This window comes from Saimiri boliviensis, chromosome 12 (assembly GCF_048565385.1).
Source record: "Saimiri boliviensis isolate mSaiBol1 chromosome 12, mSaiBol1.pri, whole genome shotgun sequence".
NCBI lineage: Eukaryota > Metazoa > Chordata > Mammalia > Primates > Cebidae > Saimiri > Saimiri boliviensis.
This window is the reverse complement of record NC_133460.1, coordinates 25774749-25788075: the sequence shown is the minus strand read 5'-3', so window position 1 is coordinate 25788075 and position 13327 is coordinate 25774749.

Below are 13327 nucleotides of genomic sequence, written 5' to 3'. Positions count from 1 at the left end.
CGGAAAGTGTAGAATCATTCTCGGCAAGGACAAACAACACACTGCTGCGAATGCCAGAAAGGCAAATCCCTAGCCCACTGAATCAGTAACTGCTGGGAGTGAGGCCAAGCAATCTGCATTTTGAGAAGCTCTCCGTGGGATTCTGGGGCACTCTCAGGTTTAACTACCCTGAGAGCAGTTAAGCCCTGCAACCAGGCACAGGGCGATTTTCTCCAACATTAGCAGGCGCTACTGGAGGAGTTGATTACGTGCTTCTGCACTTTGCCAAACAGCTTCTGCCTAGCCACTAAACTGCTTGTCTTTGAAAGAAACAAAATGCAGGCACCTCCGGGGTGCCTGGAGGGAAGCGAAGCAATGATGACATGGCCCCAAAGCCTTAGAACAGAAGTCTGGGTACAGCAGCTGACAGAGAGCACGGGCTATGGAGGAGAATACACCGGCCCAATCTCCGTCTGTCACTTTCTGCAGGGTTCGTCCAAGTCACCAAACCTCACCAAGATGTCATCTGCTGAGAGATGGGCCTGGGGTCCTATGCCCTGGGAAGCTACAAAGTTAAGATCAGTGTGGAAGGTTGTGTCTGAAGCCCCTTACCTGGATTTCTGCAGCTGGATTGTAAATGGAGGCTGTTTCTCTGAACCACAGTGAGTCCCTGGCTTGGGTCCTCCAGAGACGACTGGGAGGTCCCACTCTCACTTAGGATTCCAAGCAGCCCAATCTCTGCCTGTCTAAGATTTCACCTCAGCACCTTGTCCTCCGTGGTCCTACAGATGTGGGGTCCTAACACCAGCCGGTGCCCCTCCAGCACCGTCCGGGTTCTCCTCTCAAAGCCGCACAGTCAGCTCAGCCCACTCCCTCCTGCTCCTGCCGCTGTGGGCAGCCACCATCTCTGTCCCCCACCTCCCCAAACCGGCCCTGTATCTCTGGGATTTCCTGGATCCTGGATCTCCTTTCCTGTGTTTGTTTGTTTGGTTTGTTTTGTTGCTTTTCGTTTTTCAGAGATAGGGTCTCTCGCTGTCACCTAGGCTGGAGTGCAGCGGTGCGATCACAGTACATCACAGCCTCAACCTCCTGACCTCAAGTGATCTGCCTACCTCAGCCTCCCAAGGTGCTGGGATTACAGGCGTGAGCCACCATGCCCGGCCAGGATACTGGCTTTCTCTGGGGACACCATCCCTTTCCTGCCCTGTCTCTGAGTTAATTCAACATCTCCAGAGCCTCTGAGTACAAGCACTTGCCACCTCCAGGTCCCTGTCAGAGGGGACCATATATCCCACCTTGGCTACATGTCATAGAATGGATGGCCACCCAGCTCCAGTGGAGGTAGAGAACACCCAGAGGCCTCCTCTGCATTAATGCATGGGTCTCTGGTCGGCGTGCTTCTTCCTCCTCTCCCCCTTCCCGAAAGCAGCAGAGAGTCAGACACCGGAGGCGTCGCCACCTCTTCTCCCACCCTCCTGCAGGGTCCTCAGGCCCTGCCCACTCTAGCCAGCAGCCGGTGCTGGGCCCCTAAGGCTAGACTCCCCCTTCTTTCCAGCTGACATCCAGCTTTGTATCTTCCCCCATGCCCCCTTTGTTCCCTCCCCACATGGACCCTCATGGGGCGTCCATTCCAGGGAGGGGGTATAGACAGTAAACATAGTCCATAAACTGTGTCACACGTCAGATGGGGACACACGCTGGAAAAAACTAAAGCAGCCAAGGGGGCTAAGAAGTGAGTGCTGGGGTGGTGTTCTAGACAAGGCAGTCCTGGAAGCCCTTATTAACGAGGACAGATGACAGGAAGGTAAGGGAACGAGGTGGCAGATGGGTTCCCTTCCAGGCAGAGGAAGGGCCCAGGCGAAGGACCAAAAGTGGACAGAGCAGGGTCTGCTGAGGAGCTGCTGAGAGAGGTGAGGGCAGGGCAGGGCCCGGGAGGGAGGGGCAACACTGCCAACAGTCACAGGGTGGTCACCAAACAGGTTGGCTGGAATCTCGTGTTAGCTTGTTGGTGCTTTAAAGGTGATTATCTTAAAGAGGTCCTTTCATGGTGGGTGACGTGGAGCCCAGCATCGTGCTTTTAGAGGGCATTTGGCTTTCTGCACTAAGAGGCATAAAAATTGTCCTGCCTCTACTTTTTAGACCATTCATTCCACATCTGGGACTATATCCTTAAGAATAAGCCCAAACATCAGACCCCTCAGCTTGATCCCTTTAATGAGCCATGGGAAGCCAGGTGGCTTCCTGGGCCTGGCACACTTCCCCTCCAATCCTCAGGGCTCTGCAGTCCTGCGTCACCCTCCCCACACTTGGCCTCCCATCTGGACCTGAACTGCCTGCCTGGGGTGTGGCGTAAATCTGCTCTCACCAACGCAAGAAAAAGTCGTCTTCCTCTTTCTTCTCTCTTAAACACCCTCAGTCCTGGGCCAGGTGCCCTCTCTGACATCCCTTTTACTGGGCTCTAAAGATGGGCCCGTCTGACACAGGAGAGGGGACAGCTTGGGCCAGCCTCTCGCTCCCGCCATGAGTAGCAGTTCTTGTCTGGAAGTCCTCATGTGTGTAAAGCCTGGCCCCGGTGCCTGCTCAGTGGATCCCACCCCTCACCAAAGACAGCGGAGCAAGGCTACTCAGGGCCAGGCCTGGCCCTGCTGGTCTCCCTCCAACCACCAGGGAAAGGATAGTCTTTTTTTGAGACGGTCTCGTTCTCATCCAGCCTGGAGGGCAATAGCAGGATCGTAGCTCACTGCAACCTACAACTCGGGCTTAAAGGATCCTCCCACTCAACCTCTTAAGTAGCTGGGACCACAGGCACATGCCACCACACCTGGGCAATTTCTTAGTGATGGGGTCTTGCCTTGTTGCCCAGGCTGGTGTCAAACTCCTGGCCTAAAAGCAATCCTCCCACCTCAGCGTCCCCAAGTGCTGGGATCAGGTATGAGCTACTGAGCTCGGCCTGAGGCTTTCTGAGCTAGTAAACCACCATGCAGACTAAACACTGCACAGAGAGTCTGGAATCTGCTTCTTATCTGGAGTCAGATGAGAAGAATGTCCCAGGTCATGCAGTCTGCATCCAAATGGCATCTGAGATGTTCAAACGAGGAATGGCTCCTGTCCATTTATCACTTGGTCATTTACAAACCCGTGGACCGCCCACTCTGTGCCAGCCTGGCAGGGCATGGAGCCCACCCATGCTCAAACACGTCTCGCTAGGGCCTCACAGCCCAGGGGAAGAAAGTACACTCCTTCATGAAAGATACATGTGTGTGTCATAAAGAATTAGTCTGAAACTAGCTTTAAATGCAGTTTAGTTAATAGCATCTTAATTACCCAGGAAAACAATGCTCTGGTAATTATTCTTGGCACTCCAAGCAGATCATGTTTTCAACTGGGTTGGAGTGCCTGGTTGATCGGCCCTACAGGCATCCCCCCACACCTGTTGCCCACACACCTGTGGGGTGCACACAGCTGAAGGCTGCACCTGAATTCCTATCTCTAGCTACAAAGTCTCCAAGTCCCTGCCATGTCACCATCTGGAGCTCCAGGCCTAGCTAGAAGATGCCCCTCCTTTGCTCAGACAGCAGATGTCAGGCCTCCGTGCAGAACTTGACCAATGTGGATAGTTGGCCAGAATTAGAGTCAGTCAGAGATGTCCCTCACACCTGCCCACACCCCAAGGAGCCAGTTCTTCCCATTACGATATAGGCCTTTTTCCCAGGTGCTCTCCTTGACATCACCAGGAGGTTAGGGTCTGGTTCTCTCAGGCTGTCAGGTCAACACCCAGACTTTTTCTCTCATGGAGACCTCATCTTGCCACGTGGACACTGTGTAGGCCACCAGCTTCCTCAGATGTTTTAACATCCTGTATCTCAACAAGAGAGAATCAGAACTCTGGTCACTTGGCTTCCTGAGAGACCCTCCAAACGGAGCCACCTTTGATGTGTTCCTTCTGCATGGGCCAGGCACAGCACGGGGTGCTGGGACACAGTGATGACCCATCTGAGAGGGTCACAGACCATGTATTGACACACTATCGGAGCGTGATCATGCGTAGTGATAGGGGCGGCATTGCCCGGCAGCCCGCTGTCCACACCCCAGGACTGCCCACGTGACCGCCATGCCTCCTGGATGCTGCTCTTTGGCCTCCCTGCTCCGCTGGGGTTCTTCCAGCTTCCTGTCTGAGCCCCAGCCCTGGCCCGGAGCACAAACCGCAGATGAGGTTAGGACCCCAATATCCCTCGTTTCAGCACAAGACCACTGTCCCCTGGCTCCTGCAGGGGTGAGAGCAGGGCTCTGGGCAGAGCCACCTGCAGCTGAGGCTGGATGGGCCCTGGAGGGTAGGGTGAGTGCTCCAGCTCTTTCTTTCTGCTGCCACTTCCCAAAGGTGGGGAGGAGCTGGAGGCCACCCCTGAAGCCACTCAGTATGGCTTCCTGTGCTATAAGCCACCCAACTTCTGGAGCCCTGATCAATCATCAAAGCTACGTTTGTGGGAGCTGCGCACATAGGCTCTGGGACCACCTGCCTGGGGTCAGATCCTGGCCCTGTCACTTCCTAGTGGTGCAGTAAATTACTTCATCTCTCTCTGTGTCAGTTTCATCACATATAAAATGAGAGAGAATATGGACATGATAAGGGTATTGTGAGGAAGTGCAGGTTATAAAACCAAATTAGTGGGTTGTGAACAGCATTTGACAAATCTAATGAATAAAAGAGCATGCCTCACTTCAGAGGGGTTGGTTATGTATGTGTGGCACAAACCATTCCAGGTGTTTTTCTGCCTGCGGTCCCATTGTTTGGGCTTGGGAGCTGTGAGATGGATTCAACACAGGCCAAGAGCCCTTCGTGAGGAGGCTGGGATGGATGCATGTGCACGGGGGCCAGCACATGCCTGTGCTGAGGACCCCATTCTGCTGGGAAAGGGGGAAATAAAACACAGCAGTGGGACCAGGACAGCAGGACACAGGTGTCCTGGGCAAGCACCCTTGTGTGTGACAGAGAGTGCAAGGACTACACACCCAGGGCCTCAAAAGCCAAGCTGAGCTGGTACGTTTGACTCCAGGCAATGAGAATGGAAAGCAGGAGGATGATCATTAGACAACTATCTAATGAGTTCCTACTATGGGGAAGAGCTACATTTCAAAAAGTTGACTTGGGGGCAGTTTGGGAGATCAGGAGCTGGTGTCAGCACTGGGTGAGGGTATTTGCCAACAGGCTACTGCAATAGTCCCCACAAGAACTCGTAAGGACACAGGTCAGAATGTCTGGAGAAAGAGATAAAGGGTGCCCAGCCCCCTGTACTTGGGGCTGAAAGGTCTCCCTTACCCAAGGGAGGACACCTGCATTGACCCTGCACACAGGTCGGAGGAACTATGGAAAGAGAAGCACTTTGAAGGCCACAGAAGAACCCCTCAGACCTCCCAGCACCAAAGCCACATGGCCAAGTGGATGAAGAACTCATGAGCGTGAGTCAGATGGCCTGTGTCTCAGCACATTACTCACCCGCCTGTGCTGCCAATTTTCAATTGATAAAATGGGGCCCAGAAGAGGACTGACCTCACAGGGGTGTTCTGAGAGTGAAAGCTAATGACAATAAAAGCCTTCCGCCGCGTCTGGCACTGTCACATCTCCTGACCTCTCTTCTCTCACATCAGACTTGCCTGGACACGGCGGTGGCTGACCGCCTGGGAAGACACACGTCATTGAAACTGGAGACTTTGCAGGCACTGCTGCTCCTCTCCAGGCCCAGCCTGCAGTGCCCATGCAAGCATAGTGTGCATGCTCTTCAGGGCTCAGCCTTGCCACTGGATGGGGCCTCCTCCTTGTGTCTCCGCACAACCGTCCACATCCAGGAGCCCCTCTCAGTAGGAGCCTATTTACTCCAAGAGAGATGATTTTGAACTCATGGTTTCATGAACCAAGCACACAAAGTAGTTGGTTGCTTTCTACCCATCCAGAACAACTGGCTCCAAAGCAAGCTTGTCCACTGGATTTTCACTTAGCCCCCCTGTGCCACTGTGTGCCAGGCACTGGGATATATAGCAGAGACACAGCAAGCGTCTGCCCGGGCATCCTTCCGAGGCAGTCCCCTATGCACGGCCCCAGCCTTCCTCTGCCCTGGTGTCCTAGGCCACCCCTGCACCAAACCTACACTTTTCCAGTCTGAAAATGGAAGTGATCTAGCTGATCAGTGCACACCTTTCCAATCACGACAAGCCTCAGAACTCAAGAGAGATGGCTGGTAGCCAGTTTTCCCAACAAAGCCAACTGCCTGTAAAATGCAGTTTCCCATAAACATCTTTTCTGCCTACCCGACTAGTCAACCAGGGGAGCTGTTTCCTGGTCTCCCCAGGGTGTGTCTGGAGAATTTGTCAAGAATACTTCAACTTCCTTCTAAGTGTCCCTCCATCCACTCCAAGCTCAGTAGAATTTTGGCATAACGAAAAAGCCCTAATTCTTTTCAAAACTGACAAACAGGCTTATGCCTCCATTCCACAGTTATTGATTCAAAGTGTTCTGTACCAGGCAGTGAGCCTGCCCACCTCAGCCCCCATCCTGCACTCAGGGTGAGGAAACAGCCATGTGAACACATCCCCACCATGCAGTGTGATGAGTACAGTAGTGGATGTGTGGTCACAGAACAAACGGGTGGGTGGCGAAAACAGCTCAATTTGATCATAAAAGATGAATAGAAGTCATCTAGGTAGACAGGAAGTGGTATAATTAACAACAGTACTCACTTACCTTATAAGTAATCTCATTCCATTCATACCAAACCCTACAAGGTATTGTCAATGCACCCGTTTTATAGATATGTAAGTAAGGTTTGGAAAGGTTAAGTAACTTGCACAAGGTCAGAGTTAGAAACTTGCAAAGAAGGGACAACTCTGTAAGATTTTTTTAATGACAGACCCTAGACCCAGAGCATGAAATTAAATTTGTTCAAGGTTAGATAGATAGAAAGTGATGGAATTAGGAATCAAATCCAGGCATCACATTGAGAGCATGGAGGTAGACAGATTACAGAGAATCTTTTATGTTGAGAATCTAGACTCTCCCATTGATGAAGAAGAGGCTCTGAAGGGTTTAATTGATGCAGTAACCTCACATCCACTTTTAATTCATCCAACCCAAGAAGTATTAGCCATAGAATCTATTAGTAAAGAAGTAGCAATAATTTTCATCCACAATGTAAGTATCTGGGGCAAAGACATTCTATTTTAAAATGTTGAGAAAAAGACTAATAGAGAAACAAGTCACAGGCAATTCTCAAAAGAGAAAATACAAATTACTAATAAACATATGAAAAAGTACTCGGCCAGGCCGGGCGCGGTGGCTCAAGCCTGTAATCCCAGCACTTTGGGAGGCTGAGGCGGGTGGATCATGAGGTCAAGAGATCGAGACCATCCTGGTCAACATGGTAAAACCCCATCTCTACTAAAAATACAAAAAAATTAGCTGGGCCTGGTGGCGCGTGCCTGTAATCCCAGCTACTCAGGAGGCTGAGGCAGGAGAATTGCCTGAACCCAGGAGGCGGAGGTTGCGGTGAGCCGAGATTGCGCCATTGCACTCCAGCCTGGGTAACAAGAGCAAAACTCCGTCTCAAAAAAAAAAAAAAAAAAAAAAAAAGAAAAAGTACTTGGCCAATTAAACAATTAAATGATTTAAATGATAATAAATACCCTTCTTCTCCCACTAGATTGACAAAAGGGAAAAAGATAAGCCCGTGTTGGCATGAGTGTAGGGAGTTGTTTACAAACATCCATGACCAGTATGTGGTCTGACTTATGATTTTTCAGCTTTGCAGTAGTGCAAAAAAGATATGCACTCAGTAACAGCCACACTTCAGATTTTGAATTTCATCTTTTCCGGTCTAGTGATATGCTATACTATACTCTCAAGATGCTGGGGCATGGCCACGAGCCACAGCTCCCAGCCAGCCATGCGATTGCATCGGAAAACATTTTGTACTCCATGCTGTGTGACCAGGTGATTTAACCCAACTGTTGTTAGCTAATGGAAGCTTTTTGAGCATGTTTAGGGTAGGCTAAGCTATGATGTTCCGTGAATTAGGTGTATTAAATGCATTTTCCACTTAGCAATGTTTTCAGCTTCCAGTGGGTTTATCAGGACACAGTCCCATCATAAGTGGAAGGGGATCTGTACTCCCATGTGCTGTTTGTGGGAGGACAAGGGGGTTACATTTACACTGCCACTTTGCAGGGCCATTTGGAGATTTGAAGTTTAAAATGTGGAGACTGCTATAATTGACCCAGTAGTCCACACTGTTTTTGTATCACTTGGGGAAGCACCTCCACACAAGTACAAGGAAATCCATCTCAACACTGTAACACCTAGAAATCAGACCTGACCCAATGCTCATCCATAGGGGACAGCTGAAAACACTGGGGCATTTTCATAACCAGAAATATTCTGCAGCAAGTGAGAAAATCCAACTATTTCTTTATAGGCTAAAGTAGATATAATGTAGAGTGGGGAAGGAGAGAAATATAGAATGATACACATATAATAACATTTATGTGAATATATTCTTATTTAAGCATAATGTTACTTATTGTAAATTTTATATGAGCTCATATGTATATATGGAAACAAATTTAGAAAGGGTTTGGAAAACACACATCAAAATAGTAAGGATGGTGACATCTGAGAGGTGGCTACCACTCAGACCTTTCATAGCGCTCTATTTCTATATAAAGAATGTGTATATGTATGACTTACATGACTAATTTTCATTCTAATAAATGTAGAGATGGATTTAAAAACCACTGACACATCAGTTCTCATGCAAAATGCTATGGCCAGTACTGTACAGAATGCCTAACAAGCAGAATACAGATCTTGTCTTCAAGGGGCTCTGAGGTGTGTGGGAACACCTCCAACGTTGTGTGGGATACATTTCAGAAGAAGAGTAGAAAATTGGAATGGAGGGGGGCATGTTCACAATGTATCAGGAATCAGGGAAGAATATGGCAACCAAGGAGAGACAAAGCTGGGCAGGAACCGAGGCAACACTGGTTCCGAGGTACAGAGGCAGCAGCTCCTGGGGCCTGTCAGGGAAGATGAAGATGGGGAGAGCAGGAAGGGTGGGAGGCATTGTGGAAGGTCACCATGTGGGGAGAGGACACTGACTCCAGTCCCAGGCAGCAGGGGTCCCTGAGAGGTCTGTGAACAAGCTGGGAGCTTGCCTGAAACTTTACAGAGAAAAGAAGCTTGGCATCCCTGCAAGGGTGGATTATCAGGGTCAGGAGGCAAGGGACAAGTAAAGGGATTAACTGTCCCAGTATGGGGGAATACGTAGGATCTGGGCTGGAGGTAGGCAGGGAGTGGTCTCAATGGAGGAGGGAAATGAATCTGACACATTAATTGGATTGAGATAGAAAGAAAGTAGAGAGAACAGAAACCAAAGGCATTTGGAGGCCATGCTTCCAACCAGAGATTCATGGTGTCAGGGAGCTAGAAAAAAAGTGAGCAAGGTCCTGTGCCTGGGAGCTGTAGAGAGGGGCCCTGAGGCCCACCTACAAAGTAGTCTCTTTCCCTATAGAAGCCCAGCTATGTTGTACATAAAGCAAGTCTGGGCACCAGGGACAGGCCAGCCAAGGGCAGGCAGGGAGGCACGTAGTCCTCTGGCTTCCAGCCACCAGACTCACAGGTTTCTGGGAAAGGCTGACTCGGGCCACTCCGTTCCTTTGAATCTGAGAATATATGACTGGGGAAGCCTAAATTAATTAAGTGATGCTGAGGCCCTGAGGCCCGCCTGAGCCAGTGCCCAGGGGACTGGTTATGGAGCCCTGAGCAAACTGCACCCTCAACCCCCAGTGCTGGAATCCAGAGATGCTCATGAGCTTCATTGGAATGAAGCCTGTACTTAAGTGCTTCCAGAGAGACAAAGAAATAATAAATCAGGAGCCGACGCCCCGCCCACACACTGCCATCACCAACACCAGCCTGCTTCTCCACAGAAATACAGTGGCTTCACCTCTCTGGAACCAGATGTTTCAGGGAAGCGACAAATAGCAAAGCCCTGGAACTGATATGGCCCCATGACCTTCTCAGAAATGAGGCCAGGTTGGGCTGGCACCTCCCTTCACAGCAGGACCCCCCACCACAACCAGCCAAGACCTCCAAATACCCCCTACACCTCACCCAGGCACTGGTGCATCACGGCTCTCCTTCCACACGCCCCCACCCCCAAACTCCCACAAACCAGGACTTCTCTATCCCCAGCAAGCCTCCCCCGCCCCATGGCATTGGTCCAGCAAGGAACAAATTTTAGCCCATCAGACTGGACACAGTTCTATCTTGTGGATAAAATGAGAGGAAGTGTTGTCAGCTAAAATCACCAATTTGTCCCTATCCATGCAAAATAATAACAATTAAGCTCCCACTAGGTATCAAGCATTGGACTAGACACTTTCAAGTGAGTCATCTCACCGTCTTCAGCCATCCTGCAGCAGGGCCACATGGTGGCTGGGAGCAGGATGCTGGAACAAAATCACCTGCATGTGAATCCCATCTTTACCACTTGTGAGCTCTCTGACTCTGAATACATTACTTTACCTCATTGTCCTTGCCTATAAGAAAGCAATATGAACGTTAGTGAGAGTTAATACTTGCCAAATGCTTAGAACAGTGCCAGGTACCTTATAAGCTCTTCTCTGTGTCTACTAAATACGTTCGTTCCTTCCCCTACTCATTGAACTTTCATTGAGTACCAGATAAGAACGCTGCCGCAACAGTTGCTATTTCTGGTTGAGAAAGGAGAGAAAAATGCTTCGATTTTCTCCTATAGAATTGAATGGGAAGTTCTCTGTTGCCTGCAAGTTATGCTCAGATAGAGGAGTCCGGAAAGGAATTTACAAAGCGTACAGGTGAAGGGGAAGCCAGAGGGGCGGGGCCTTCATGGGAGGCTTCTTGGTTCGCGGTGGGGCCAGGGCCAGCACCCTGGACAGCTCCCCGCAGCCGGCGGTGGGAGGAGGCTTTTGCCAGGTCCTATCTCGGCTCAAACCCTCCCTAGCCATTTGCTGCAGAGGCCTCTGGCCTCCCTGCAACCCGGACACCCCAGTCTTTGGAGCCATGATGGATTGGGAGGTGGCTGTCCTCTGCCACCTCATTAGAGAATGAGGGAGTTTAGTGTTTTTAGAATGAGAGAGTTTAGTGTTTTTAGAGGTCCAGCCCAGGACCTTTCTCCTTTCATGAGTCTTTATCTGCCCCTCACCTCTACACTGCAAGGGTGCGGCCACCTTGGAGATGGAGCAGCAGGAACACAGCGCAGTGCGGGCAATAGGGAAGCAGTGTGAGCACCACAAGACAGGTCCCCCGGTCTGGGTTTAAATCCCGGATCTGTTGCTGGGAGTTTGGGCAAGCAACCCAGTGTCTCCATGCCCAGCCTCCTCACCTGTTATGACCAGGAGAATAGCACCTACACTGTACCAGGATTATGGAATAATAGAGTAAAACAGCACACACAATTCTCCTGGCACAAAGCAAGTAATAAATGAATCTGCCTCCTGCCATGCAGGAACTGAGTACTGGAGAGTTAGTTAGGCATCAGGAAAAGCCATGTGAGCCAGAGGACTGGAGATGTGGTCTGCACCTTGAATGCCCTGAAAAAGAAGTTTCTCTCCTCTAAGATTCCTCTATTCTTCAGCCACTAGAAGAAAAAAAAAACAACAAAAAAAAACACCTCCATAAAAAAGTCCTCCTTCCTCTTTTTTTTTTTTTTTTTTCCTGAGTTTCACTCAGTTGCCAGGCTAGAGTGGTGCAGTGACATGATCTCGGCTCACTGCAACCTCCATCTCCTGGGTTCAAGCAATTCTTCTGCCTCAGCCTCCCACCCGAGTAGCTGGGACTACAGGCACAAGCCACCATACCCAGCTAATTTTTCTATTTTCAGTAGAGATGGGGTTTCACAATGTTGGCTAGGATGGTCTCGATCTCTTGACCTCGTGATCCACCTGCCTCAATCTCCCAAAAGGCTGGGATTACAGGTGTGAGCCACTGTGCCCGGCCCCTTCCTCCTTTTTTTAATCAGACAGGGAAAACATCATGTGCATAAATAATGGCTTTGTAGCCTGGGAGACTGTCTCTTTAAGAGCCTCATAATGGGAGCATCAGAAAAACCCAAAAGTCTCAAACTCAAATGACTGGAGAACCAGTAAGTGGCATAAGTGTGTGAAGTGTGTGAAGTCAGCTGGGGGGAGACTGGTATGCACTGCAGAGTGGCATGTACTGACAAAAGCCATCAAATAAAATTTAAAATAATTAGCCCACTCCAAAGAGCCCTTCTGTGGCACACACTTCTGCTGAAGGCTGCAGTGAGTGGGCTCTCACCTAAATCTGAACCAGACAGATGCTAAGGCTAGGCCCTACTGAGGGGCTGTGACTCACCCAAGGTCATCCAGGGCCAGGCCTGTGCCCACACCAGGACTCTTTTCCTCCCTCAGACAGAAGGCACATCAGCCGCTGCAGAGCAGGTGCCAGCAGCCGTTCTGTGGGTGAGTTTCTTCTCCTTTCCCAGGGTGCCTCGGTGGGTGAAGGGATTGAGCAACAGGTGGTCGGGCGGCCGCCTCTCACCCTAACACCCTGATCCCCATCCTCCCATCCCACAGTCATCTCAGGGACAAATAGAGACGTTCCAATGCCCTCCGCAACTTCCACCAACCCAGACAGAGCCTGCAATCACAATGCCCACCTAACCAGAGGGACCAGCCAGCTAGCCAGGTGCCCCGTCTTTCACCTGTTCTTCACAAGACCCACAACTGAAAAATGAGTATAAACCACACATTCTACACATGATAACAACAGAGCAAGTCCTTACACCGCTCTTACTTGCCAGGCCCCCTCAGCAGTAGGTACTATTATTATTCCATTTTACAAAGAAAGTAACTGAGGGGCAGAGAGGCAAAGTAATTCCCTGCAGGTACTCTAATGAGTACGTGGCAGAGCTAGGAGCCATTCTGGTTGTCTGCCTCCAAAGCCCACACTGTTTGCACTGCATCGCGGCACTTCCTGCGGGGTGGGGGGGCACGTTGGGAGAAGCATCTGTGTCTAGTGCTGCTTTGCTTTTGAGGCCAGAAAAATGGGAAGGCTCCCCTGACTCTGGAAGACAGAAGCAAACGGTAATCTCAACAACACAATCCCCACTCGAACCTCAGCCGCCCCGGAGCCTCTATCCCACCAGTCCGCCCACTGGAACACCAGCTCCATGTGCCACCCAGGGTCAGCGCTGCTCTGGGGACGCGTCACAGCTCGGCCTGTCAGATGAGCACGGGCGCCTCAAGGGGTGCGGCCCTCTTGGAAGGAAGGTGAGCCTCTGTGGAGCCTCTGACGACA